The sequence below is a fragment of the Nyctibius grandis genome, chromosome 11 (assembly GCF_013368605.1).
Source record: "Nyctibius grandis isolate bNycGra1 chromosome 11, bNycGra1.pri, whole genome shotgun sequence".
NCBI lineage: Eukaryota > Metazoa > Chordata > Aves > Nyctibiiformes > Nyctibiidae > Nyctibius > Nyctibius grandis.
The window spans coordinates 2,963,659-2,991,404 of NC_090668.1; the positions used below are offsets into that span (position 1 = coordinate 2,963,659).

The window sequence follows — 27,746 nt, forward strand, 5'->3', positions numbered from 1 at the left end:
ACAGGGAATGCCAGTCACTGTTATAAGCTGGTAGTAGTCTCAATGGGCCATTCATTAGAGCACTTGCGACACAAACAGACATCTCTTCTTCACAAAACTTTTGTTTGAAAAGAAGACATGGAAAGAGAGTCACGGGTGCAGAACAACAAAAATATACCCAATTTACATGTTTAACAAACAGTGCACCCTCCACCCCCTTTTCCTCACCGCTATTTGACAAATCTCTAGCACGCAGTAAGTCAGAAGTGGCTATTACCTCACTGGGTTTTAGCCAGGCAGCATTTTAAGATTCGCTGAAAGCTGTGTGTAAATTGGATCCTACCTTTGTTACAGCACCCCATCCCAGCTTCCCTAGTGACTTAATTATAGATGCTGTGCTGTGTGTCAACAGCCTCTGATCAACTGTTTTATCTAGCTCATCTGCTAAGAGAATATTTTCTTTAGATAAGCCTGTATGGCCTGTTAGACTGTGATAAAGGCACCAATACTTACTTTCCCTGCTGGGATGATATCTTACTGCATACTGACTTATATGCTGCATTGCCCTTCTGCAGCTCAGGATAGAAAGGTGGGGTGATTACTCCAGAGATTTCTGCGCTGAGCTTTAACAAGGAAGAATTAAGAGAAGTTAATCATGGGCCATGCAGCTAACTTCCTAAGAGGCTTAATTATAAATGTTGTGCAGCATACAACTGCAAGAGGAGATGGCTGTTAGTGAATGTGTCTTCTGAAATTACTTGCGTGAACGTAAGATGAACCTGGAGACTTAGAGGATAAACACCTTGAAAATCTAGAAGAATGTTCCAGATTAGGAGACAGCAAGGGAAAGGGTTTTGCTACATACAACTGAGTTGTTTCCAATTCCTAATTGACAGCTAAATAACACTGGAAAATGAAACATAACACTCATGTATCAGTAGATTAAAGAAATCGGTTATAGCTGCATCTGCTTAACTTCCCAAATGAAACTTCTCTTCCCATTTACATTTACTTCTTAAAATATATTTGCCTAGTTATTATCCTCGGTGTATTTTTTCACATTGCTTAGGCAGTCTGTTGGAAGTTTCCAGTGAGCTGAGTGCCTGTGGAAACTAGGAGCTGCTGAGTGTCTTGCTCTTGCATAGTCAGGCCTACAGTGATCTGAACAGCAGACCATCATAGGAAAGAAAGGACATAAGAACATAAACAATGACAAAGGTGACCAATGACACTAAAAATGACAGAAAAAAAACCAAACAAGGTAGGTGCAAACATAAAGACACAGTAGAGCCATGATTGCCAGTCAGAAAAACAGCTGAGTAGGAGTTCGCAGTTTAAGAAACCTCTGAAACTGCATACATTATGTTTACATTAGATGGAGGAGAGTTTCATAACAAAATAACAAAGACTACTGCAATTATGATATGGGCAGGTCAATAGCATAACAAAAAATATGTTCTCACTGAAGATAATGGGAAAAAAATCCCTTGTACTTGATGGAATCATATTCATTAAAAAAATCACAAATTGTCATCTAAACAACTCTCTATTATTATGTTCTTGGTTGTGAAAGGATGACTTTTCCTCCGCCATTGTGGATTATGGGTTATTGGTGAACGCAGCACCGTACAGAGCGTTATCTGATTTAGCTGGGAACGTTACCTGCACGTCCAGGGTGATTCACATGCTCTCTGCTATGCCCGTACCCCTCCCATGCCAGGTGGCCTGGGCTTGTTGCAAGCAGAAGATGAGGCGATATTCTCCTCCTTTGCTCTTCCTTGTCTCCTGACTACATCCCCCGTATCACCGGGGCACGCAGGGCTCTCCACATCACTTCAATCCTAAACATGAGACAGAAGTAGGAGTCAGAACCATGCTATTTGGGGTTTAGATAATGATTCCGCTGCTTGTGAGCCCACATTCTGGTTTCTCCTACAGCCTTACAAAACCCACATGAAGAGGTTGGTCGGCCTTGAGCTGCCTTTCCTCCGAGCAGGCTCCCCTGAGGGAAGGCACACAGAGCTTTCTGGAAGCTGCCTGCCGGGGTGCCAAAGGTGAGGCCCAGGTCCACCAACAGCAAAGGCAGAGCCATTTGATACAGAAATCGGAGATCTCCAAACCCCCTTGCTTTCTAACTTTCCTCACCGAAGTGGGAAGCTAGGTGCGGCTGGGTAAGGAGTCCGAAAGAAAACTCAGTAACACCAGAGTGCGTTATTAAGCAGGCATTCTTTATTGCAGCGCTGGGCAGCACTGGGGATTATCCACCATGAGTGCTCCACCGGTTTGGTAAATTTTCAGAGACTATATACCATAAAGTTATACATAGTCATAGGATTTCCGAGAACTCATTTACATAGCCAAGAGATATGCAAATATCCATTCGCATACGCAGTCGTTTTCCCTTGTGGTCGTCGGGGGTCTTCAGATGAAGGCCGGTAGTCTTCCTCACTGTGTTTGCTGACTGACCCCTGCTTCTGCGCGCACTCAGTCTAGGGATCAGGTAGGCCACGTCCTTTGAGGTTGCAGATTCCCTTATCTCTGTCTTCCTGTGCATCTGCTCATCCCAAGGCCCAGCCATCTGAAGTGAGACTATCCTGGAGCCTCCTTATCTTACAGCCATTACCACTCTTCAAATTGTAAAAGCTTCCCTTTGTTTTGTATATCTATGTTAATCGAGTGTCTAAGGTATTTTCAACATCCCTTGCTCTGGGGACCCCAACTGTTTCATTCCCCCCTTTACTTGTTACTTGTAAATTCTTTTACAAAGGTTCCAAGTTTTCATATTTCATTACCTTAGGTAGGATCCAAATTTCCAGAGCTAATTTCTTCAATTTATACCATAAAAGGCAATTTAAAGCTGTTAGTATAATGACAAACACTAACAATATCAGAGTTGGTGTCAAAAACAGAAACAATAGAATTATTAACAGTCTCGAGTCAACTTTATGGATGTGGGTCCTGTGAGTTGGGATTTCCATGGTCCTTTGGGTGCCTTCTTGATTCTCGAGTAGTGGATCCAGGCAGTGTGCTTCTCAAGCTTGACCGCAAAACTTGAAAAGGACTGCTCCATTTCTCTTTGAGAGGGTTACCTGAAATATTTTTAATGTAAACACAATTTCCAGGTCTAAACAAATGCACTGGTGACCATAAACCATTCATAGGTTTCCTTTAAACTGGTCAGCAAAGTATATGGGTTTTCCGCTGCTGGATACAAACCTTTAACTATCTGATTTATTGCTCGCAAATCCTGCACCCATCGATAAGTTTTGCCATCAGGTTTTTTTAACAGGTAAAATAGGTGTGTTATACTCTGTAGAGAGAACAACATTAAGGCATAAACGAGATCAGATGCTGCCACTCAGACGGCTTTATTGAACGAGAGGGCAGAGGGAAAACAAAGCAATAGGAAAGGTAGAAAACTAAGCAGGAGAGCGGAGAGAGCAGCAGGGTTAGTCACCACCACAGATCCAGCGGTGTGCCGTCGGTCCTCTTTCCTCGGTGGGGGGGTGTACAGACGAAGAAGCAGAAGCAGGCACCGCCCGGAGGAGAAGGCAGGCGGCGGCAGGGGGAGCAGCAGCAGCAGGGGGAAAAGCAGGGAGGCTGTAAGGAACCTGTGGCTGATCCATGGAGTCGTGTCATCCAATGGGCATGTGTCTCCATGTAGGTCTCCTCCAATGGATGCGTGTCCACAGGCCTCGGTAACAGAGCTTGTCGCTGGCAGATAGAACATGCGCACTTATCCCAAAATAACTAAAAACACCTGCTGTCTGCCCCAAAGAGTCTATTTTATGGTCCTCCACACCACCCCATGGCTCAAAGTTTGTTATGTCAGCCCAGATTGCTGTCTTCGGGATCCTGTGGTGGTGGGAGAAGAAAAGGATAGTAAAGCAGGAAAAGAACATTTGAACTTTTTACAATCAGTTGGCTATAATCCTAAAATGCAAACAATCAACAGATTCAAACAATTTGTACAACGGATGGCTTCGGTTGGTGTATTCAATGCCACCCGGTGATGAGGTAGGTACGAGTTGTACAGTATTAATGGTGACAATACACAATAAGGACAACAACATTACACAACCACGTAACATGTTAAAACAGGATGTGCTTAATTCACTGGGCACTTGGAAGTCATGAAAAGAATACTACACGAAGGCAATGCCTCTTTGTTTCATCGTTTAACAACTTAAATATGTCAATCGACAATTTGTCAGACAGAAATAAATTCAAACAAAATTAGTCTTCAGACCTTAGTTTAAAATACTGCTTATTGCTTTTTCAAACAGAAAGTTGTAGGCAAACATTATTTATCTCTCTCATGAAAGTTATATTGAAAAATGTGGCAGCCCTCATAGGGAAATTTGTATTTTAACAATAAAGCAAACTTAAAAATCTTGTTCCACATAACAAATAAAACAGGACACACTTACATACCAGGTGGACAGCTTTGTCCACCGTCTTGATATGTACATAGTAATTATCTTAACAATATCTTAACAATCTTGGCAAATTTTTAACAATATCTTAACAATCTAAAGAGCAACAGTTTAAAGAGAACAGAAACTTAACAATATCTCAACAATTGAAAGAGAATAGAAAGTATCTCAGGCCATGTTGGAGGTTTATGGCTCTGGGGGATCAGAAGAAGGAGGTGATTGTCCACAATTGCAAACACAAGGCCAATGACAATTACAGGATAAATCATAACCATAAAAAGCCAGAAGATTAAGTATTCCAAGAATGATTAAAATAAAAGTTGAAAGGAAAAGTGTAACCAGAAGCGTAATTGCAGCTCCTGGTGACAGCCACATTCTGTCCTTTTTAATTCTTACGATTTGTTTGGCTATTCACAGATGAGTTTGCTGCCTGCGTTGCGACCGAGAGACTGGTGGCCACGCTGCCCTGGTCTGATGGAGTTGGGGGTCTGCATACGCAGTAGGAAAATGGATTTCCACACCCCCAACCCAATAAGGAATGCTCCAGCACCTTCTCCCGGAAGGGCTGGAAGGCGCATGCGTGGTTTGGGGAAAAGTGTGTGCAATGAGATCTAAGAGATTTTATGTCTAGCAATGTTATTTTGATCACCAAGGATACTTGCAAGTAAGTATAGGACCCTGACAATCAGGATGCACAAACAGGTTTCACACAAGACCTAGTTACCAAGCAATTTTCCACACAGGATTCGGATGCACCAGTTACACAATCCAGGCACACAAGCCACAAAGTTCTGATGAAGTTCTGGTCTACAAACACAACAAGTGCAGGGGTAATCGCCTCAGGGAGGCGACACATAAATCTTCACAAGGCTCTGGCTAAACAGGGATTTTCGTCACACAACCCCCACCCCAATCGTCCCTGAGAGGCACACACAGAAAACCGGAACTCCACACACAAGAACTCCCACCCCATACATCCCTGAGAGGTGAACACGTAATACAGACACGTGATACAGATCAGACCTGTCCGGGGTACACAGGAGAAACGAGGCAAAGTTAAAGCAGATTAGAAGCGCAAGCCAAAGTTAAAGCAGGAGAAGGGCGCAAGCTGAAGTTTAAAGCGGGTTGGGGCGGCGGGCGACGCTGTCACTTTAAGGGATCCTGCCGAGTATGCAAGTCCTCTATAATACTTTTCACTCCTTGCCTATCTTCCAGTTTCAGGGGATATTGTTTTATCCTAACAGGCCGTGTTCTCTCTTAGTTTAACAACAATCCATTCTGCATTTTTAGCTTTTCCAGGCATTCCTGAGGCCCACACTCCTGGATATACCTGGTCCTTTATTTCATGTATAATTTCTTCCCTAATTTGGGGTCAGTGAGAGCCAAACTTAAAGTTTCAATGTGATTCTTTTCTGGCATTTTAAACTCAATTTCTCCATTTTAAAATTTTATTTCAGCATTCAATTGTTCTAACAAGTCTCTTCCCAAAAGTGGTCTAGGAGCATCAGGCAGGCAGAGAAATTGATGAATTCCTACACTTTTTCCAATTTTGAATTCTAATGGTTTCAAAAAGAAAGCTTTCTCAACCTGCCCAGTTGCTCCCACAATGTTAACATTTTGTTTGCTTATTGACAATAAGGTCTGATTCAATACTGAAAAGGTGGCACCTGTATCTACTAGAAATTCTACAGTTTTCTCTCCTTTCCCTAGCTGCATTTTTACCCAGGGTTCTGCTAGGGAAGATTCCCCTGGTTCCAGTCAGTCAGCTCCTGTGTCAGTAACCATTACCGATTTCAGTTTGAGACAATCCTTTTTCCAATGCCCCATCTGCTTACAATACACACACTGATCTTTCAGGAGGGGTTGGTTTCCCCTCGGTGGGGCACTTGCACTTCCTCTCACAGTGTTAGTGTTATTTCCCGGTAAGTTCCAGAGGGTTTCTGGCCCCCTGCGGTGCGCACAGCAGCCGCTGCAGCACCGGCAGCCGCTCCGCCCTCACTCTCCCCCTCCGAGTCTCCCTATTCCGATACGCCTGCCATGCAGTCTCCAGCAACCTCTCTAAATCTCTTGCATCCATTCCTTGCACTTTCTGTAGCTTTCTCCTAATATCATCTGCCGATTGTCCCAAAAAACAGGGATCCACTGTTCCCGGCAGAATTCCAGCCAGAATCAGAGCCTGCACCTGGGCTCTGGCCACTTTCACAACCATCTGCTTTTCAGATTCGCTAAACGCCGCATCCAACATTGCATCCACATCCTCCCAGTCAGGCTCCTGGGTTCTCACAATTAGTTCAGATCCTTTCGCAACCTTTTCAGGATCATCCCGACAATTCCCCGCAGCATCTCCTTCTCTATCCCCTCCTCTAATCTTTCATTCTGTGCACCAACCTTTAAACACTTTTGTACAATGCTACAAGCCAAGCAACATCCTTTTAACCTCCAATTTTGCTTTTTTTTTTTCTTCCTATCGCCAGGACCATAGGGTCCTGGGGTGCTAAATTAATTCCACTTTCCTTTTGCCACTCTGGGTGATTCCACAGAGTAAAGAACATATCTGCATAACCCACTTCATCCCATTTTCTTTCCCTTAACAAAGTATTGTAATCTAAAGTTCCATTAACAGGCCATTTTTCTCCGTCATATAACTTGTATAAAGGCCACCACTGATTGCAATATTTTATCAAAGTCTTATGGCTCACATTTTCTCCAGGTGGTTCCCCAATATCTTTCCAGTGAGTCAGAATGCAGCCCAAAGGGCTCTTTTTCAAAACTCTACACTGTTGGTTTCCCATTCAAAAATTTATAACACACAAAGACAGGGACTGGGGCCCGAACACTTACACACACACACAGACAACAATTAACAATTACTATAGACAGGATTTCAGGTTCCCACATTTATCAATCACTTTGTCCTTCTCCGGCTGTTTCCCTCGTGGGATAACAGAACCGCGGATCTGGACTCCGCACTCGCTTCGTACGTATTTGTACGTCTTACTCACACAATCACACAAATTCAGATACAAAGTCAAGTTACAATAAACAAATTTTCCTCTGAACATTCACTCGCCCCCCCGCCAAAACCTTGGGGAGACCAACAAAGGTACAGAGATTACAAAGTTAACAACAGCAGCTGCTACTCCCCAGATGACAAATGCCGACGTAGGTTATTCAAAGTTTCAAATACGCGTATACCAAACACGTACGTATTACTACGCATATGTAACCAAATGCCACCCGGCGGGGTTCTTACGAACCGCGACTTATGAGCAGCTCCAAATACAAATGCACAAACAAACGATCGCACTAACCAGACGATTAATACGAATCGTACATGCAAATGTCAAAATCAAATACAAATGCACAAACGATTGCACTAACCGGATGATTAATACAAATCGTACATGCAGATGTATGCCACCCAGCGGGGTTCTTACGAACCGCGACTTATGAGTAGCTCCAAATGACCAGTCCCAAAAACAGAAACAAAAACAAAACAAAACAAAACAAACACAGAAAGAATGCCTTTTCTTACCAGTGGTCCTTGTCTGTCCCCACAAGGATCGGCTGAATCAGAAGTCCCTCCAGAGAAGTCTCTGGGGCCAGCCAAGGGAGTCTCCGACCCAGGGGTCCTGCAGCCGGACAGAGAGTCTCCTGCCTGGCTCGCCCAAACTGATACAAAAATCGGAGATCTCCAAACCCCCTCACTTTCTAACTTTCCTCACCGAAGTGGGAAGCGAGGTGCAGCTGGGTAAGGAGTCCGAAAGAAAACTCAATAACAGCAGAGTGTGTTATTAAGCAGGCATTCTTTATTGCAGCGCCGGGCAGCCCTGGGGATTATCCACCATGAGTGCTCCGCCAATTTTGCAGATTTTCAGGGACTATATACCATAAAGTTATACATAGTCATAAGATTTCCGATAACTCATTTGCATAACCATGAGATATGCAAATGTCCGCTCCGTATGAGCAGTTGTTTTCTCTGGTGGTCGTCAGGGGTCTCCAGATGAAGGCTGGTAGTCTTCCTCAATGTGTTCGCTGACTGACATCTGTTTTTGTGCAAACTCAGTCCGGAGATCACGTAGACCATGTAGGCCACGTCCTTCGATGCAGCTGTTGTAACTCCCTTATCTTTATGTTTCCGTGCCTCTGTTTTCCCAAGGCCAAGATATCTGAAGTGAGATATGGCCATCCTCATTAAAAGGCTTCCCTTTGTTTATTTATATAACTCGGTTAGTCGAGTGTCTAAGGTATTTACAACATCCCTTGTTCTTGGGGCCCCCCAACCGTTTCAACGGTCCCGGGGAACCCAAGAGGGGCTGCGGGGCTGGGTCCTGGCCCCCAACACTCGCCCAGAACCCCAAACCCCCTCCCCGCACCCCTCCCGGGCCGAGACCCCTGGGGCACCCAGCACCCAGGGGCACCCTGCGGCCCCGGCGCCCCCCCTGCCCCGAGGCGGGACGCCACAGGGATGGGCTCGGTGCTGCCCCCCCGCCTCCGCCCCGTGGGAGGAAGAGGAGGAGGAGGAGCAGAGGGGGAGGACGCGGGCGGGGGCAGCGCTCCACCGTTCCGGAGCCGGCAGCAGCTGGACCGGGAGCACCGGAGGGTCCCAGCGCCGTGGAGGTACGGAGGGGGGGCTGGGGGGGACGGTCGTTACTTTTTGGGGTGTTTCCCTGTGTTTTTCCCAACCGGGGGAAAGGGAAACTGAGGCAGCGGCGCCACCCGTGTCATGACGCGGCCCGGTCTCGGGCGACTCCCCCCGCTGTGGCGCTGCTCCCTCCCCCCGCCCCGTGTCACTGTCCCCGCCCCCGCTGTCCCCCTGCCCGCACACGCCCCCTCACTCTCCCTCTTTTTCCCCCTCCCCTCTTTTCCCATGTCCCCCCTGCTGCCACCCCCACTCTCCCCTTTTCCCACTCTCCCCCTTTTCCCACGCTGCTCCCCCTCTTCCACGCCCTCTCCCCCTGCCCGTGGGAACCGGGGGGGGGGATCGGGCTGCTCCGTTCCCCCACCCCACCCAAGACCCCGTTTCCTGGGCTGCTCCCCACCCCGGGAGCCGCGACAGGGTGGGGGGGACACGAGGGGGAGCGCGGAGGGGACACGGGGGGGCCATGGGGACAGCCGGGCATGGAGAAGCCCACGCTGTTGGTACCCACGGCCCCTCCTCCGGCTCAGCCCTGTCCCGTGGCAGGGGGGGTCCGTGCCTCAGTTCCCCCCATGGCGTGTTGGGGGGGGGCGGGCGTGTCCGTGTGTCCCTGCACCCATCAGAGTCCCACACGCGGGGGAGGGGGGCACGGGTCCCTCCATCCCCATGCCCATCCCCCCTCCCATGCAGACTGGGGAGGGAGTCCCGGATGGGTTCCCCCACATTTAACCCCCCACCATGCCTCAGTTTCCCCCCCAGATGGAGGGGCAAGGCATATTTGAGCGAGGGGTGATGTTCCATGTTCGGGGAAACTGAGGCAGGAGCCCATGACAGGGCCCCTGTCCCACCCGCGCCCCGTCCCCTCCCCACGCTCACACCGGAGCCTCTGTCTTGGCCAAGAGCAACACGGCGGGGGGTGGGGTGTGGTGGGGGAGGGCTCAGGAGGGTCCCACTGCCGGGGGGGTGGGGGGCCTTCATGGGGTCCCACTCCAAGGGGCTGGGTTCCCTCTGTGGGGCTGGGGACCCTCTGTAGGGCTGGAATCCCCCCTATAGGGTCCTGCTATGGGCTCCCTGCTCCGGGGTGTGGAAGCAACGACAGGAAAAGCAATGGGTGATTTCGCCTTTGCTGTGGCTGGAAGAGCTTTTAAAGCAGCCCCAGCTTTTCCTTCTGCCGGGAGAGGAGAGCCGGAGTGTGGCTGGGAAACCCTGCGGAGGGGGTGTCCCAAGGCACGGGGGGCTCTGAGCCCCCGCTGCTCTGCCTGGAAATGGTTTGGCAGGGGACGGTGATGTTTTTGCAGGGGATGGCGGCGATTTTGAAGAAGGTGGCGGCGCTTTTCTGGGCGCTGGCGAAACTTTTCCTGGCGATAGCGGCGTTTTTCTGAGGTGAAGGTGCCGCTTTTGGAGGTAAAGGTGATGTTTTTGGAGGTAAAGGTGCCAAATTTGGAGGTAAAGGTGGCGGCTGGGTGGCAGCGGGGTGGCTTCTCGCTCTGCTGCCTCCTGTCCCCAACAAACAGCCACCGGGGAGGTTGCGGGTTCCAGCCGAGCCCCAGAGCGTGAGCGTGCTCTGAGCGACGGGAGCCTTGATTCTCGGCCGTGCTGAATTCGAGGCCGTTGGGCTTTTGGGAACAGCAAGTAAATGGGGATGGGGTGGCCCGTGTGGCGTCCCGGTGGCCCATGTTGCATCTCCTCCCCCGCCCGCCCACCCCAGGCCGTTCCCGGCCCTTGCTCACTCCTGTCCTTCTCTCTTCCTCTCCCTGACAGTGAAGAAGAAGAAGAAGAAGATGGGCAAGACCCTCGCTCAGACGGACTTTCTGGCAGAGGACGGTGGCGGCGGCGGTGGCCCTACCTACATCCCTGTCGTATAAGAATGACTGAGCATTTATGTTAATTGTAATCAGCTCGAGTAACCAATGAAAAGTATGATATGCAAATAGAGGGATGATTTCATGTAATTTTTATGTATAAAAAAGGCATTCGCAGCAGATGTGCTTGAGTTGTGGAGGATTCCACCGAGCACCCTGCGCAGAATAAATACCATGTCCCTCCCGAGCGTGTGAGATTGGTTTATTGTGCGCCGGGCGCGAATCCGCTTTTCGGACAACGATCCCCCCCACGTCGTCCTCAGTTTAAAGCTGAGGGACCGGGAGGGTCGCGCTCCCTTCCCCCGTGGCCGGCGTCCAGCGAGGACGCTCCCCGGCTCCTGCCTTCGCTCCTGCACCCGGTTCCTGCTGCTGCCGCGTCTGGTTCGGGGCTGCCCAACGCCTGCCCTGCAGTGTCAGCGGGGACGTGGGCGTCATCAGGGGAGCTCAGGACCGGTTTTCTATATAGTTTATTACACTCTTTTTCCTTGTTACTGTTTATCAAAACTGTTTTAACTTTCCAACCCGTAACTCTCGCTTCCTTCTCTCCTTTCCTTTTCTCCTCTGGGGAAGGAGGAGGTTAATAGAGAGCGTTTGCCGTCTGCTTGACCGCCCGCCCAGACTTAAAGGGTGACACATGCCCTTGTCAAAAGTCCCTCTGCAGCTTTCCTGTAGGCCCTTCAGGTGCTGGAAGGTGCTAGAAGGTCTCCCCGGCACATTTTCCAGGCTGAACAGCCCCAACTCTCTCAGCCTGTCTCCAGAGCAGAGGGGCTCCAGCCCTCTGAGCATCTCCGTGGCCTCCTCTGGACTCGCCCCAACAGCTCTGTGTCCTGATGTCGGGGGCCCCAGAGTTGGACGCAGCACTGCAGGGGGGGTCTCATGACAATGGAGTAAGGGTCAGCATAACTATTCAGAGTTTTGTCTGCTTAAATGTTGACCCGAACTTTTACCGAAATGGGTTTGCTCGCACTTTTCTTCTCTTCATGCGCAGGTACAGGAAAGAAGGCAGCAGAAATACACACTAATTAAAACCCCTCTTTATCACTGGCCATAAAGGTGCTACTCGCCTGGGAGACCAAGGAGGACCCCATGTTAGAATTCCTGATTCATTATATGCAATCTTAAGGCTACTCACATATTAATTTTTACATTGCCTAAATGTAAAACCTATTGGCTTTGGCCATGAGGTCGCCCGTTACAATTTGCTTTTGAGTACTTGTACACACAAAGCCCCCATGCAAACACAATGCATAATTTACATAATTTTGTTGCAACTTTGCAGCTTTCAGTTGGTTTCTCTCTGGTCTCTTCTAACAACAGACCCCCTTGTATAGGCAAGGTTGCTGGCAGTCAAGTTCTCCTGCGCATGTCTCTGAAGCCACCTTGACATAGGAGCTTTTGCTTACGTACCACAATCTGCTGGTCAGCTTTTGCCCCAGGGCTGGTTCAAAGCCTGCGCAGCAGGACGCAGCTGCTGCTGACAAGTTTTCTTTATATCCCACAGGAGCTCAATGGTGATAACGCCATTTCTAGCTTTCTGTGGGAGACAGGGAGGACGAAAGCTCTTGTGTCACAGCACGGCTTGGTCTGGGAAGGCAAACTGAAAAGCATCGTAGCAGTTGAGATGGCTCCGTGACACCTACACCTGCACTAATAGTTCATTTTATACCACACCTGAAACACATTCAGGAATATCGATAATAGCAACATGCCCCTTAGATAGCCCCAACAATATCCGAACTTCTCAAAATCCAGCAGAATCAGCTTGGCAGAAAAGGGCAAAGTGCAATTTCCCAAAGTAAAACTGAAAGTGTAATTATTGACGAAGTGAGGAGGAGCCAGAAGAGTAGCAGAAAGGAATTTCAGCCTGTGAGTCAGCTTCATGGGGGCCCAACTGAAATGCCTCTATGCAAACGCACGTAGTGTGGGGAATAAACAAGAGGAGTTAGAGACGTGCGCGTGCCTGCAAGGCTGTGATCTTGTTGGCATCGTGGAGACGTGGTGGGACAGCTCCTATGGCTGGAGTGTTGGAAGGGAAGGATACAGGCTCTTCAGGAAGGACAGGCAGGGGAGATGAAGTGATCTGATGCCTCCTTGACACCAGCTGCTCCTCCTACAGCAAAGGCACACAGGGACGTGTGTTGGGGTGTGCGAGGCGGCTGAGGGTTGGCGGCTCAGACCCCCTCCCTCGCCCCCGCTGAGATCCGTGCCCCCATGTTCCCCGGGCACAGTGCAGACCCTTCCCCCCCAAGGCCCACACAGGGGTTGTCTGTCCTACCGGCCACACAGCCACCATCTCCTGCAGCAGCAACACGCCTGTTTCGTCTGCCTGCGCCATCTTCCCCCTGCTATGGACATGTGGGGTTGTGGGCTGTGAGAAGAGGTCTCGGCCTGCATGGCGAACCCCTGAGTGGCCAACAGGGAGACAGGGTGCTGCCCAGCCTCTGCTGGGGCTGGCACCGGGCACCCCTGGCATCCCAGCACTGCACAGACCCCCCACCCTGTCCCGCCGAGGCCTGGGTGGCATGGAGGAGAGCGTGGGAGCTGCTCCGAGTTACGCAGAGCTGCTTCCAGGAGTCCCGAGTTGCTCAGAGAGGTTTTGAGCCATTAGGAGAAGACAAAGGGCTCTCCAGAGTAGGCCAGAGGAGCGGACAGGAGCCAGAAAGGTGTCTGCGAGCAGCAGAGGTCTGCCTGAAGCTGCTCAGCACCTCCCGCCCCTCTGCACCTGGTTTCAAGCAGGGCCCCATCGCCACTCACAAAGCTGCTGGCTCTCGGAGGCATTCCCATCTCTGCAGGCGGCGCTGGAGCTTGTCTGAGCAGCTGGACAAGCAAAGGGCCCCGTCAAGAGTCCGTGCCATTACCGCTCTGAGCAGGCTCCCCCCCGTACAAACATGTTGAGCCCCCGTCCCTCCTGTCCCCAGTAACTTCTTGGCCTCAGCCTGCTCCTGGACAGCTTCTACCAGACCTGACCACCGCTCAAATGAAAGGGCAAGAAGGAAGAGGTGAGAATGACTGCCCTGTAATTCCCCGGCTCTTCCTTTTCTCCCTTTCTGAAAATGGGGGTTATGTTTCACCTTTTCCGTCAGTGGGGACTTCACCAGGCTGCCACAGCTTCTCAGAATTGATGGATAGTGGCTTAGCAATTTCATCTACCTTTCTTCACAGAAAGGGTTGTCAAGTGTTGGAACAGGCTGCCCAGGGAAGCGGTGGAGTCCCCATCCCGGGAGGGATTTAAAAGACAGTAGGTGTGGTGCTGAGGGACATGGGTTAGTGGTGGCCTTGGTAGCATCAAGTTAATGGTTGGACTCAATGATCTCAAAGGTTCTTTCCAACCAAAAGAATTCTGTGATTCTCTGATTCTATGGGTAGTTCTTCATCCCCCCAGTCCCTGCCTTTGCCTTGTGCGACTTGGGCGGTGGGGCTTGAGCACTTGCCAGTGAAGACTGAGGCAAGAAAGTCCTGGAGTACCTCATCCTCAGAGAAGGTAAAACCGGCCCCTGCTTCTTGCGGGAAGGAGTCGCGGCCCGCGGCCGAGCCAAAGGAACTGGACGAGAAACCCCCCCTCCGTGAGCATCTGGGGGGGCCGCGCCAGGCTTTGGGGTGGGACGGGAGACAGGGATCCCCCTCCCAGCGCTGCCATTGTTCCCCTCACATAATGTTGGGGTTTTTTTGTTTCTTTTTCTCCCCGCGGTAACAAGGTCGGGGTGGAGATGCCCCTTGGCGTTTAACAGAGCTCCCTCCCTGCCCGCCGTTCAGCCGCGCCAGCAAGTACGTGGAGCTGGCCCTGGCCGGCGAAGATGATGGCAACGAGGAAGAGTGTGCTGAATAAATAACCCCCATCGGGGGGGCCCTTTGCGCCAGCTCCCACACGGCCGCCGCCCTGGCATCGCATGGGGAGAACGAACAACCCAAACCTCTCTCCAAAACAAGAGCGCAATAAAAGCGAAACCCACCACAGCTCCCCCCGGCCCCTCGGCACCTTTTCTAAATCAAAACCAAGCCAAAGCAAAATACAAAAAAATAAGGAAAGGAACCCGATTTCTTGCCTGCTGCTGCAGCCGCTGAAGGATCGACTGCACCGGAGCAACCAGGGCCCGTCCCAGAGCCAAGGATGCGGTGACTGGAGCTGGGGGCTTCTGGGGCGGGGGGGCTTGAGGAGGAGCTTGGCCTTCCTCCCTCCCTCCTCCTCCTCACTAGCCTAAACGCGGGGGGGGTCTTTCGCCATCGGGGGAGCACCAGATCCAGCCCCCGGCTGGGGGCCTTTGCCGGGTGCCTTTGCTGGGTGCCATACCCCATCCTGCCGTGCCCCCCGGGAAGGTACCGGCATCTTCCTCCTCCTTCTCCTCAGTCACGGGTGTTCCCTCTCCTTCATTCCACATCTGCTCCCCTATGTCCCCCATGTTTGGGGCACAAACCCCCCTGTAGTGGGGGAATAACCTGGAGACGTGGCCCCACCACCGTTTTTTCTCCATCACCGTAGCAGGGGACGGTCGGGTTGGTGCCCCCGCGGGGGCTGGGGCTAAATTTGCCCGCTTTCGCCAGTGCATCATCCCCCCCTTTTATTTGGGGAGAAGAGGGGGGCACCTGCCTGCTCTGTGGCACCCCACGGTGAGGGGGGTTGGTTTAGCTGGTTGGGGACTGCGTGGGGACAGCACCCACCACCATGGGGTCACGGCACACCCCAAGCAAATGGGCCCCCACGTCCCAAATCCTTCCAGCCCCCCCCCGCCATGCCTCTCCGGGGAGGCCTTCACCCCCCTGCCCGGGCTGACACCAGGGGGACCTCGGACCCCTCGGATCCAGCCAGGGGTGCGGGGTCTGCGGTAGCCCCCCCCCGGGGTGGCACTGCTGGTGCCTTTGGTGATGTGTGTCGTGTCTGTGTGTGTGTGTGTCCCACCTCGGAGCACCCCTCTACAGCAGAACCCCACCGGGGGGGGGGGGTGAGATGGTGCTGTGGGGTGTTTGTGGGGACCCCCAGGGTTGGCAGGGCCTTTTGGGAGGGGGCCCAGGGCTGGGGTTTCCCCTGCACCCTCCCATCTCCCTGGCTTGGGAGTCCCTGGCTCTCACCCTGCGCTGGATGGGGGGGCTCGAGGGGGGCTCTGAGCCCCCTACCCTCCCCGGGTCAGGGCCTGTTGGGGCTGGGGGGCCCCGCCCCCCCAGGGTGGACGGCAGAGCCCCCCCACCCCGGGACCGGCTGCTCTCTGTGTGTCCCCCCACCCTGAGGGGACATTGACCCGCTGTGGGACGTCACCACCCACCTGCTCTGTGCCCCCCCTTGTCCCCTCCTCGGCCACCGACACCAGGGCACCCACCCCATGTCCACATTTGAGGGGACCCCCCAACTCCGGGTAGGGGCTGGGGCTGTCACTGGGGGGGGGACACTGCACCCGGGTGGCCACCCATCCCCACGTCCCCACCTGGGGGGGACGGTCGCTATTTTTTGGGGTGTTTCCCTGTGTTTTTCCCAACCGGGGAAAAGGGAAACTGAGGCAGCGGCGCCACCCGTGTCACGACGCGGCCCGGTCTCGGGTGGCTCCCCCCGCTGTGGCACTGCTCCCCCCCCCCACATGTCACTGTCCCCCCCCATGTCACTGTCCCCCCCCATGTCACTGTCCCCCCCCCGTGTCACTGTCCCCCCCCGTGTCACTGTCCCACCCCCGCTGTCGCCCCCCCCGCTCAGGGACAGCGGCTCTTGTGTGCGCGGAAGCCGGGGCGGGCCCGGCCCAGCCTCGGACCGCCCGTCGGTCCCGGTGCCGCTCCCGGCCCCCCGGTCCCCCCGACCCCCCGGGACCCCCGTGGGAAGCGGGTGGCAGGGGAGGGGGTGGGAGAATTGCGGCGGGACACCACCCCCCTCCCCCCGGTTTCCCCCCTGTTTTACCCTGGGCCCCCCCCGCGCTCTCGCCCAGCCTCCCCCTCCCCACGCGTGACGCGAGTGTGCGCGGCCTTAGCCGAGGGCGCTGTGTCGGGGGGTGGCGGTGCTGACACCCTCCCGAGCTGCTTTCCCACGACCCCCCCCCCCGCTGTCCCCCCACCCGCCCACGCCCCCTCACTCTCCCTCTTTTTCCCCCTCCCCTCTTTTCCCATGTTCCCCCCGCTGCCACCCCCACTCTCCCCTTTTCCCACTCTCCCCCTTTTCCCACGCTGTCCCCCCTCTTCCATGCCCTCTCCCCCTGCCCGTGGGAACCGGGGGGGGCGGATTGGGCCGCTCCGTTCCCCCACCCCACCCAAGGCCCTGTTTCCTGGGCTGCTCCCCGCCCCGGGAGCTGCGACACGGTGGGGGGGACACGAGGGGGAGAGCGGAGGGGACACGGGGGGTCCTGGGGTCAGCCAGGCATGGAGCAACCCACGCTGTTGGTACCCACGGCCCCTCCTCCGGCTCAGCCCTGTCCCGTGGCAGGGGGGGTCCGTGCCTCAGTTCCCCCCATGGCGTGTTGGGGGGGGGGGGGGGGGGGAGCGTGTCCGTGTGTCCCTGCACCCATCAGAGTCCCACACGCGGGGGAGGGTGCCACGGGTCCCTGCACCCCCATGCCCATTGCCCATGCCATGCACACTGTGGGGGGAGTCCCGGATGGGTTCCCCCACATTTAACCCCCCACCATGCCTCAGTTTCCCCCTTGGATGGAGGGGCAAGGTGTATTTGAGTGGGGGGTGGTGTTCCGTGTTCGGGGGAAACTGAGGCAGGAGCCCAAGACAGGGCCCCTGTCCCACCCGCGCCCCATCCCCTCCCCACGCTCACACCGGAGCCTCTGTCCTGGCCAAGAGCAACACGGCGGGGGGTGGGGTGTGGGGGGGGAGGGCTCAGGAGGGTCCCACTGCCGGGGGGGTGGGGGGCCTCCATAGGGTCCCACTCCAAGGGGCTGGGTTCCCTCTGTGGGGCTGGGGACTCTCTGTAGGGCTGGAATCCCCCTATAGGGTCCTGCTATGGGCTCCCTGCTCCGGGGTGTGGAAGCAACGACAGGAAAAGCAATGGGTGATTTCGCCTTTGCTGTGGCTGGAAGAGCTTTTAAAGCAGCCCCGGCTTTTCCTTCTGCCGGGAGAGGAGAGCCGGAGTGTGGCTGGGAAACCCTGCGGAGGGGGTGTCCCAAGGCACGGGGTCTCTGAGCCCCCGCTGCTCTGCCTGGAAATGGTTTGGCAGGGGACGGTGATGTTTTTGCAGGGGATGGCGGCGATTTTGAAGAAGGTGGCGGCGTTTTTCCGGGCGCTTGCAAAACTTTTCCTGGTGATAGCGGCGTTTTTCTGAGGTGAAGGTGCCGCTTTTGGAGGTAAAGGTGCCAATTTTGGAGGTAAAGGTGGCGGCTGGGAGGCAGCGGGGTGGCTTCTCTCAAGGGGCAATGGGTGCAAGCTGGAACACAGGAGGTTCCACATAAATATGAGGAAAAACTTCTTTACGGTGAGGGTGACCGAACACTGGCACAGGCTGCCCAGAGAGGTTGTGGAGTCTCCTTCTCTGGAGACATTCAAAACCCGCCTGGACGCGTTCCTGTGTGATATGGTCTAGGGAATCCTGCTCCGGCAGGGGGATTGGACTGGATGATCTTTCGAGGTCCCTTCCAATCCCTAGCATTCTGTGATTCTGTGATTCTCCCGCTGCCGCCTCCTGCCCCCAACAAACAGCCACCGGGGAGGTTGGGGGGTCCGGCCGAGCCCCAGAGCGTGAGCGTCCTCTGAACGACGGGAGCCTTGATTCTTGGCCGTGCTGAATTCGAGGCCGTTGGGCCTTTGGGAACAGCAAATAAACAGGGATGGGGTGGCCCGTGTCGCCTCCCGGTGGCCCGTGTCGCGTCTCCTCCCCCCCCCCCGCCCACCCCAGGCCGTTCCCGGCCCTCGCTCACTCCTGTCCTTCTCTCTTCCTCTCCCCGACAGTGAAGAAGAAGATGGGCAAGACCCTCGCTCGGACGGACTTTCTGGCAGAGGACGGTGGCGGCGGCCCTACCTACATCCCTGTCGTATAAGAATGACTGAGCATTTATGTTAATTGTAATCAGCTCGAGTAACCAATGAAAAGTATGATAGGCAAATAGAGGGATGATTTCATGTAATTTTTATGTATAAAAAAGGTATTTGCAGTAGATGTGCTTGATTTGTGGAGGATTCCACCGAGCACCCTGTGCAGAATAAATACAGTGTCCCTCCCGAGCGTGTGAGATTGGTTTATTGTGTGCAGGGCGCGAATCCGCTTTTCGGACAACGATCCCCCCCACGTCATCCTCAGTTTAAAGCTGAGGGACCGGGAGGGTCGCGCTCCCTTCCCCCGTGGCCGGCGTCCAGCGAGGACCCTGCCCGGCTCCTGCCTTCGCTCCTGCACCCGGTTCCTGCTGCTGCCGCGTCTGGTTCGGGGCTGCCCAGCGCCTGCCCTGCAGCGTCAGCGGGGCCGTGGGCGTCAGCAGGGGAGCTCAGGACCGGTTTTCTATATAGTTTATTACACTCTTTTTCCTTGTTACTGTTTATCAAAACTGTTTTAACTTTCCAACCCGTAACTCTCGCTTCCTTCTCTCCTTTCCTTTTCTCCTCTGGGGAATGAGGAGGTTAATAGAGAGCGTTTGCCGTCTGCTTGACCGCCCACCCAGCCTTAAAGGGTGACACGTGCCCTTGTCAAAAGTCCCTCTGCAGCTTTCCTGTAGGCCCTTCAGGTGCTGGAAGGTGCTAGAAGGTCTCCCCGGCGCCTTTTCCAGGCTGAACAGCCCCAACTCTCTCAGCCTGTCTCCAGAGCAGAGGGGCTCCAGCCCTCTGAGCATCTCCGTGGCCTCCTCTGGACTCGCCCCAACAGCTCTGTGTCCTGATGTCGGGGGCCCCAGAGCTGGACGCAGCACTGCAGGAGGGGTCTCATGAGAATGGAGTAAGGGTCAGCATAACTATTCAGAGTTTTGTCTGCTTAAATGTTGACGCGAACTTTTACCGAAATGGGTTTGCTCGCACTTTTCTTCTCTTCACGCGCAGGTACAGGGAAGAAGGCAGCAGAAATACACTTTGCTTTTGAGTACTTGTACACACAAAGCCCCCATGCAAACACAACGCATAATTTACATAATTTTGTTGCAACTTTGCAGCTTTCAGCTGGTTTCTCTCTGGTCTCTTCTAACAACAGACCCCCTTGTATAGGCAAGGTTGCTGGCAGTCAAGTTCTCCTGCGCATGTCTCTGAAGCCACCTTGACATAGGAGCTTTTGCTTACGTACCACAATCTGCTGGTCAGCTTTTGCCCCAGGGCTGGTTCAAAGCCTGCGCAGCAGGACGCAGCTGCTGCTGACAAGTTTTCTTTATATCCCACAGGAGCTCAATGGTGATAACGCCATTTCTAGCTTTCTGTGGGAGACAGGGAGGACGAAAGCTCTTGTATCACAGCACGGCTTGGTCTGGGAAGGCAAACTGAAAAGCATCGTAGGAGCTGAGATGGCTTCGTGACACCTACACCTGCACTGATAGTTCATTTTATACCACACCTGAAACACATTCAGGAATATCGATAATAGCAACATGCCCCTTAGACAGCCCCAACAATATCCAAACTTCTCAAAATCCAGCGGAATCAGCTTGGCAGAAAAGGGCAAAGCGCAATTTCCCAAAGTGAAACCGAAAGTGTAATTACTGACAAAGTGAGGAGGAGCCAGAAGAGCAGCGGAAAGGAATTTCAGCCCGTGAGTCAGCTTCATGGGGGCCCAACTGAAATGCCTCTATGCAAACGCACGTAGTGTGGGGAATAAACAAGAGGAGTTAGAGAAGTGCGTGTGCCTGCAAGGCTGTGATCTTGTGGGCATCATGGAGACGTGGTGGGACAGCTCCTATGGCTGGAGTGTTGGAAGGGAAGGATACAGGCTCTTCAGGAAGGACAGGCAGGGGAGACGAAGTGATCTGATGCCTCCTTGATGCCAGCTGCTCCTCCTACAGCCAAGGCACACAGGGACGTGTGTTGGGGTGTGCGAGGCGGCTGAGGGTTGGCGGCTCAGACCCCCTCCCTCGTCCCCGCTGAGATCCGTGCCCCTGTGTCCCCCGGGCACAGTGCAGACCCTTCCCTCCCCAAGGCCCACAGCGGGGTTGTCTGTCCTACCGGCCACACAGCCACCACCTCCTGCAGCAGCAACACGCCTGTCTCGTCTGCCTGCGCCATCTTCCCCCTGCTATGGACGCGTGGGTTTGTGGGCTGTGAGAAGAGGTCTCGGCCTGCATGGCGAACCCCTGAGTGGCCAACAGGGAGCCAGGGTGCTGCCCAGCCTCTGCTGGGGCTGGCACCGGGCACCCCGACATCCCAGCACTGCACAGACCCCTTACCCTGTCCCGCCGGGGCCTGGGTGGCATGGAGGAGAGCTTGGGAGCTGCTCCGAGTTATGCAGAGCCGCTTCCAGGAGTCCCGAGTTGCTCACAGAGGTTTTGAGCCATTAGGAGAAGACAAAGGGCTCTCCAGTGTTATAGAAATTTTCACATAATTAATGTAAAAGTTATTATGAGTTAGGGAGACAAGGATCAATAGGGGTGAAATAGAATGAAGAATAGAATAATTAATATAAGTCTATCTGAATAAACACAGGTGGGCTTTCACAATCCATGAATATTGTTCTCAAAGCTCCTTGTGGAATCCTGACCTATGACTGAACAAATCATCAATCAAAACTTAAAGAGTAGCTAAGCAGGAGTAGGCCTAGAAGTAGTACCTTCTGATGATTTTAGTAAAGGGGATGTATGGTTAACCTTTTCTTTACCTTAAAAGAAATACAGGATACTTAGAAATAAACATTAATAGAAATAAAGTTCTAAATAGACTTTAGGTATTTTAGGTTAATACTTGGGAGACGGTGGCAGTGGAAACCAGACTCTGGTCAACCCGCATCAAGATGGGATGCTGATCACAGCAAGAACATTAAGGACGGGGTGTTGACTGGAGTCGGAGCGGAACCAGAACATAAAGATCAGCTAAGCAATGGAAAAGAACGGACTTTTGTGGACTCCTGACAATGGACTTTTGTGGACATCTAACAATTGAAGAAAAGAAGAATTGAAATAGCTAGTAGAATTTTAACAGAAGCTTATGAAAAGTTTATGATGTAAGTGATTATTAGTTTCTATATAAACCGATAGTGAATTTGAGTCAGGTACCATTCACTGCGGTGGTGGTCCAACTCTGAGTTGTTTAATAAAACCAGCAAACCTAGAGACCCGGACTCTGCCAATTTTCTTTAACAGCCTGGCAAAAGCAATACTGTGATGTCTGCGAAGAGTCAAAGAGCAGGAATAACCAGTGCCCTTTTGGGCTATGTTCTATCGACTACAGACACAGCAGCTAGAACAGAGGCTGCTTCCACAGCAAGATGCTCTTTCCTCCAATTGCTTTCTCAAAGACATCAATACTATCTTAAGGGACAATAAACAAACACACAAAGGTGTGTGCTAGCAGCCTAAGACTCTTCTGAGGCTACTCCTCTTTTCTGGAAGTAAAGGCCTGTGTCACTCCCATCAGTCACCAAACAAGATACTCAAATGCTAAACAGATTGGGCACTGGGCAAGTTTCATGCTGCCCATCAACTGTTCCACAGCAGACTACCCCAAAGGCCAATGTTGCTGCCATTTTTCCATCTGTGATGACAAGAACTCCTTCACCCATGAGTTACCTTACGACACCTTTCTTCTGCCCTGCTGGCTGCACAAAGAATGTCTGTGGCCAAAGCAGTACACGTATGCTGAACTCTTTTTTTTTTTTTTTTTAAATTTAAAGGGTTGAAGTAGCCAAAACTTGTTCAAACCTTGCCATGTGACACCATCTCTTAGCTCTGCTCAAAACTGTTAAGAGGTTATTTTTTTTCACCTTCCTGTTTTCAACTCCTTCCTCAGCCCAGCATAACAGATGTATTTATAGAAAGATGTGTGGATACGTAATAAATTCCCTTTGTTATCACACATCAAACTCTTCCCCGAGGTTGCAAAGGGTAGATCGAACTTCATTCATTTGCTAGTTTCTAGAGGATTTCGCAGTTGCATCTCATTTTGCTGTGAGGTCAGTAACTATCACTTTTTTTTCTTGCAAACACAAACAGTTTCTGATATGCAACAATTGCCAGTACTCAGAGCCAAGCTCACCATTCGCCACTGTGCGTTGTTACCCCCTAGACTTGGGGGGACCAACAATGGGTGAGCAACAGTTCTGGTGACAATTAACTTCTCTAACCTGGTCTCATTACTAATGACAGCCGGGATCCTGCTCTCCGTTTTCTCCATTGCAGCTCCACGGCAGCACTTTGCATTTTTGTATCTTACTACTCTTAACCAGCACTTCATTAGCACTTTATGTTTCACGTTCAAACTGAGGGGCTCTCAAATACCACCAAATTTCACCTTTGTAAAAAACATTACTATCTTGCTGTCTTCGCCTCACAGCATTCAAAAAACATTTCCATTTTTGACCTGTAACTCCAGCATGTCTGATACTGCAGCTGTGATATCTTATCCACACTTAATTCTGTGGTTTCAATTAGTAGAAAGTTACTAAAATGGCAAAACTGGCCTTCTGCACTTAGTCAGTTTTTCCACAGCCGAGACACGGGCCTGCAGTGGGGAAGAAATACTATCTTCATACTGTCACATACAGTTAGCCATTTCGCCCACACTAGGTCATGCCATAGCATCTTCTCCCCAGACTAATATTGACAATGTATGGGTATGTGTCGGTGGAGCACTCTTCACAACCTTCCGGAACATGGATCGGTTGCATTCCACTTCATCAGGATTTACAGGATCTACAATGTCCTGAGGGTGTTTATAAATGATCTCTTGCACAGCTAGTTCTCTAAGGTAGTTAATACCTTTTTCTATAGTGGTCCATTTGTTTAGGTGGCTCATAACATCATCTTTATAGGGATACCTGCTCTTTACAGCTGACAAGAGTCGCCTCCAGAGACTGATAGTGCTCGACCTTCTTGGAAGCATCTTATCAATACCACCATCTCTGGACAGGGATCCCAACTGTCTGGCTTCTCTACCATCCAATTCTATGCTATCTGCCCCATTATCCCAGCATCGGAGCAACCAGGTAATAATTGGCTCACCATCATAACGACTAAAATCTTTTCTTATATTTCGCAGTTCTTTCAGGGATAAGGAGTGGTAGGTTATCTCTACGTCCGAGTCCGAGTCCTCCTGTGATTGTTCTGCCTTAGAAGAACCTTTCTTGTCCTTCTTGTGTAATGGGCCTTCTTTAAAAAGACGATCAAGGAAACCCCCCTCTGTGTCAGGCCCTGACTCTGACTGAGAAGGGCCCTCACCTGGGTCCTGTGCTGGCTCTGCCTTAGAAGGCTCTGAGTCATCATCCTTCACTTTACTATCTGATTTCTTTCGGTGTTTTCTCCTGGTTACAGGGGCAGCATGATACCTCCCGCTGTTACTGCACTGACATCTAATCACATACCACACCAGAAACACATTTAGGACACACACAAATAAAAGCACGCCCTGTTCGAATTTTGCAGGAATCAGCTTGGCAAAAAAGGAGCAGATACTATCAAAATCAGTTAGAAGACGCCCGGTGTGCGCAGCTACCGATTCGCGATTAAAGCTGCCCATCATTGTATCATAGAGATAAGAGATCGGAATAATAACTGCCCAGTTTATCACGACATAAATCAGTATCAAAACCCATACCAAAATGACACATTTCGACCAGCACACCCTGTTAAACCACATGAAAGCACTAACACACAGCGCATACGGCAAGTAAGGTATTATTACACTTAACTCTAAAACAAGCTTTATAAAGAAAAGAGGTAACACAAGGCTCACAAATAACATTATCATCTTAGCTATCTGTTTTAATTTCCAACCCCTCGTAAATCTCAAAGGAAGAAATCTGATACTCTCTTGGCTGAGCTCTCCGGATCTCCTCCCACTGGAGCTGGGATTCGACTTATCAGAGCAACCTGTCGGAGCTTCTCTCGTGCCCCACGTTGGGCGCCAATAAATCTGTCACAGTTTAAAGCTGGGCTGGCTATTAAACCTGCGGCAGATGCTCTCTGTTATCCGCCCCCCTCCCGCCAGAGGGAAAGGGAAAGGGAAAAGGGAGAGAGACTTCTGGGTTGGAAAATTAAAACAGTTTTAATAAACTATAATAATGAAAAAGAGTATAATAACAATAATAGAAATAATCAAATATATACAAATATATATACAAAACCAAGATTGAGCTCCCCTGAAGTCAGCCACGTCACCACCGGCACTGCAGGGCAGGCTCCGGGAAGGCCCAGGCTGGGCCTAGCGACGGTCGAGAGCTGGATTCAGGAACGCATGGATTGGGATCGGGGGCAGCAGGAAAACAGACGGAGTCCTCCTTGGACACCGGCCATAGCAGAAAGAGAGCGAGACCCTCGTGATCCCCCCCCCTTTATACCGAGAATGACGTGTATGGGATGGAATACCCTCGTTGGTCAATTTTGGGTCACCTGCCCTGTCTGCTCCCCGCTGCAGCTGCGACCCCCCTTCGGCTCTTCACTTGTAAGCAGTGAGGAATTCAGCAGTGACCTTGCTTTCTCTAAGAATAAGTACAGCAAGAGCCTTACTGCACAACATCCCTACCGGTGCCTCAGCGATAACTACAAACTTCGAGCGTTATCAGTCCTGGAAGCAGACACTGTCTGCAAACATACAGTTAGTTTCAGAAAGTGCAGTTACTTAGAGGAGACTTAGCTGAAAGTAAAAATCACTGAAAGGAAAATCGGCCTGGTTTAGGCCAAACCAGGACAATACTCTATACAGAAGAGTATTAAACAGTTTCACTACGAAATTCTAAGATAAGCATAGCTTTTTTCCTTCATATATTAATTTAGCACTCATTGAGGCAGTCTGTGATGTATTTGCATCTTAGTTTTAACTCATGCAGTGCAGCGTTTCCTCAATCTAATGATTTAACCACTTAAAGCTTATCTATAAGCCAGGAAAACTTTACTGTGTAGTTTTGAGTGTACTCTTCCCACAGGTATAAGCAAAATTCATGATCCATAATGGATTCTCCTCTTCTAGATACTACATGCCATTTTGTTGACAAGTAACAAACCTCAAAATTCCCTTGGGGAAAAAGAAGTCTTTTACTTGTGTAGCTGCCACACATACAACTACTCAACTGGGCCACAACCTCAACCAGGACAACATACACTGAGGCACGTAGCATGAAAACACTACATACACAGGCAATGAACTGGACCCAAATCCACAAAGACACGTAGGTTTAGCAGGCTCTGCTGTACTTTCATGCACCTAGCTCAAGGGTAGAGTTCACAAACCTGCAACTTGTTCTTCTGCTCCCAAAAGCAAGCAGAATTGGGATGAGACCCTCTCAATGCCTCCAGTTAAAGCTATGTCACTGCACACAAGGGAACTGAAAGTTTGTGAGGGAGAAAGTCATGGGGAAGAAGACCCTTCCCTTCCATGACCACCCTCACCATCTGGGCAATGAAGTCAGTGTCCTGTGGCATACTCTCTCCCTCACCCATGACCGCTGCACTCCTTTTTGCAGTGACCTGTGCCTGAAAAGGAGCCTTAAACACTGTCTAACTTCCTTTCCCACCTCCCTCTTCCCCAGCAACCTTGCCTTCACCTGGTGGGGGAGAGAAGCATTTGAAAGCAAGCTTGGCTGGGCATAGGCTATCATATACTAGATGCACCAGCCCACTGTTGTCCTTGCATTTCCCATGTGCTCTGAGAATACCAGCCTGACTGGGTCCTTCAGGGGACCTGTCATAGAAACATCTCTGGCTGTGAACTCCACATATTCTTCAGTGTGAGGTATGTGCCAAGACCACATATCTTAGTAGAGCTAAGACTGGCAGCAGTTCTGGAGATAAGCAGAAGTCCTCATAAAAACTTCAAAGCCTAAGGATCAAATGGCTAAAGTTGAATTACTGTGAATTAAACAGCTGGGAACATATTGGATGCTTCAGTTGTTTTTTGAGACTGGTTCTCAGAGTCTGCTCCTACAACCGCTTCTGTGCAAAGCTGCAAAGATCTGTCTGATGAGAGTCAGCTTCAGGAAGCGATGTTAAGATTTCTATCTTTCTTCCTTCATCCTCATTCCACTCTACATGGGTTCCTGGCTTGTGTCTCAAATAAGAAAATAGAAAAGTAAGTATTCAAAAGCACAAGATTTGTTTCTTCTCTATTTCTCACTCTTTTTTCCCCCTGCAACATAATTCATCTATTTTTAAGCAATCAGACAGTAGTGATAGTATAATCTTGTGTTTCAATCTAAAATCAGTGGTAAGGGAAGAAAAGCAAACCAATGGGATGCAGATAACACTCTGAAAGACATGGGGAAGAGAGATGTGAACAAAGGACAACTAGCACAAACAGGTCACAAAAATTGGATCATCCTTAAGAGAAAAAAAATTGAGAAAGACAAAATGTACCAGTGTGAAGCTGCTAGCAATTTTAGGCAACCTCTTGAACAAGCAAGCTGACACTTGTAAAATAATTCTGTGAGCTCTAATATAACAAATGTGTGCCTGATATTAAATGACAACTGAAGCAAGAATATTAAGACTTCTTGCATTCTGTTCACATTTTGGTAGCAGCTTCCTTAGAAATACATTATCATAACAGGAAGTTGAATAATCAAGTAGAAAAGACACTGGTTTGGCCATTATTTTGTTAAATTGGGCATACAAACTACCATTGTCTATCAGTCCTCAATTCTGCTCACAGCAGCAGCTGCTTTGAGACCTGTCAAGGGAAGATAGGCTGCAAAAACCCTACAATCCATGAAGAGGTCCACATCCTTTTTATTCCTATAATTTGCAGATTAAGGCTTCCAAGAGAATCTAGAAGCAATTCTGCGGGTTTGTACACACAATTTCTCCCCAC

At 51.2% G+C, this 27,746-nt stretch overlaps 1 long non-coding RNA gene and 1 pseudogene across 1 annotated transcript; both read left to right on the top strand.

Moving 5' to 3' along the window:
- LOC137668902 (protein FAM118B-like) overlaps positions 1-27,746 on the top strand; it is a 257,128-nt pseudogene that overhangs the window by 86,660 nt on the left and 142,722 nt on the right.
- Positions 8,986-18,997, top strand: LOC137669005 (uncharacterized). The gene is made up of 3 exons (XR_011049023.1): positions 8,986-9,038; positions 18,073-18,178; positions 18,780-18,997. It is a non-coding gene; the product is annotated as an uncharacterized lncRNA (long non-coding RNA).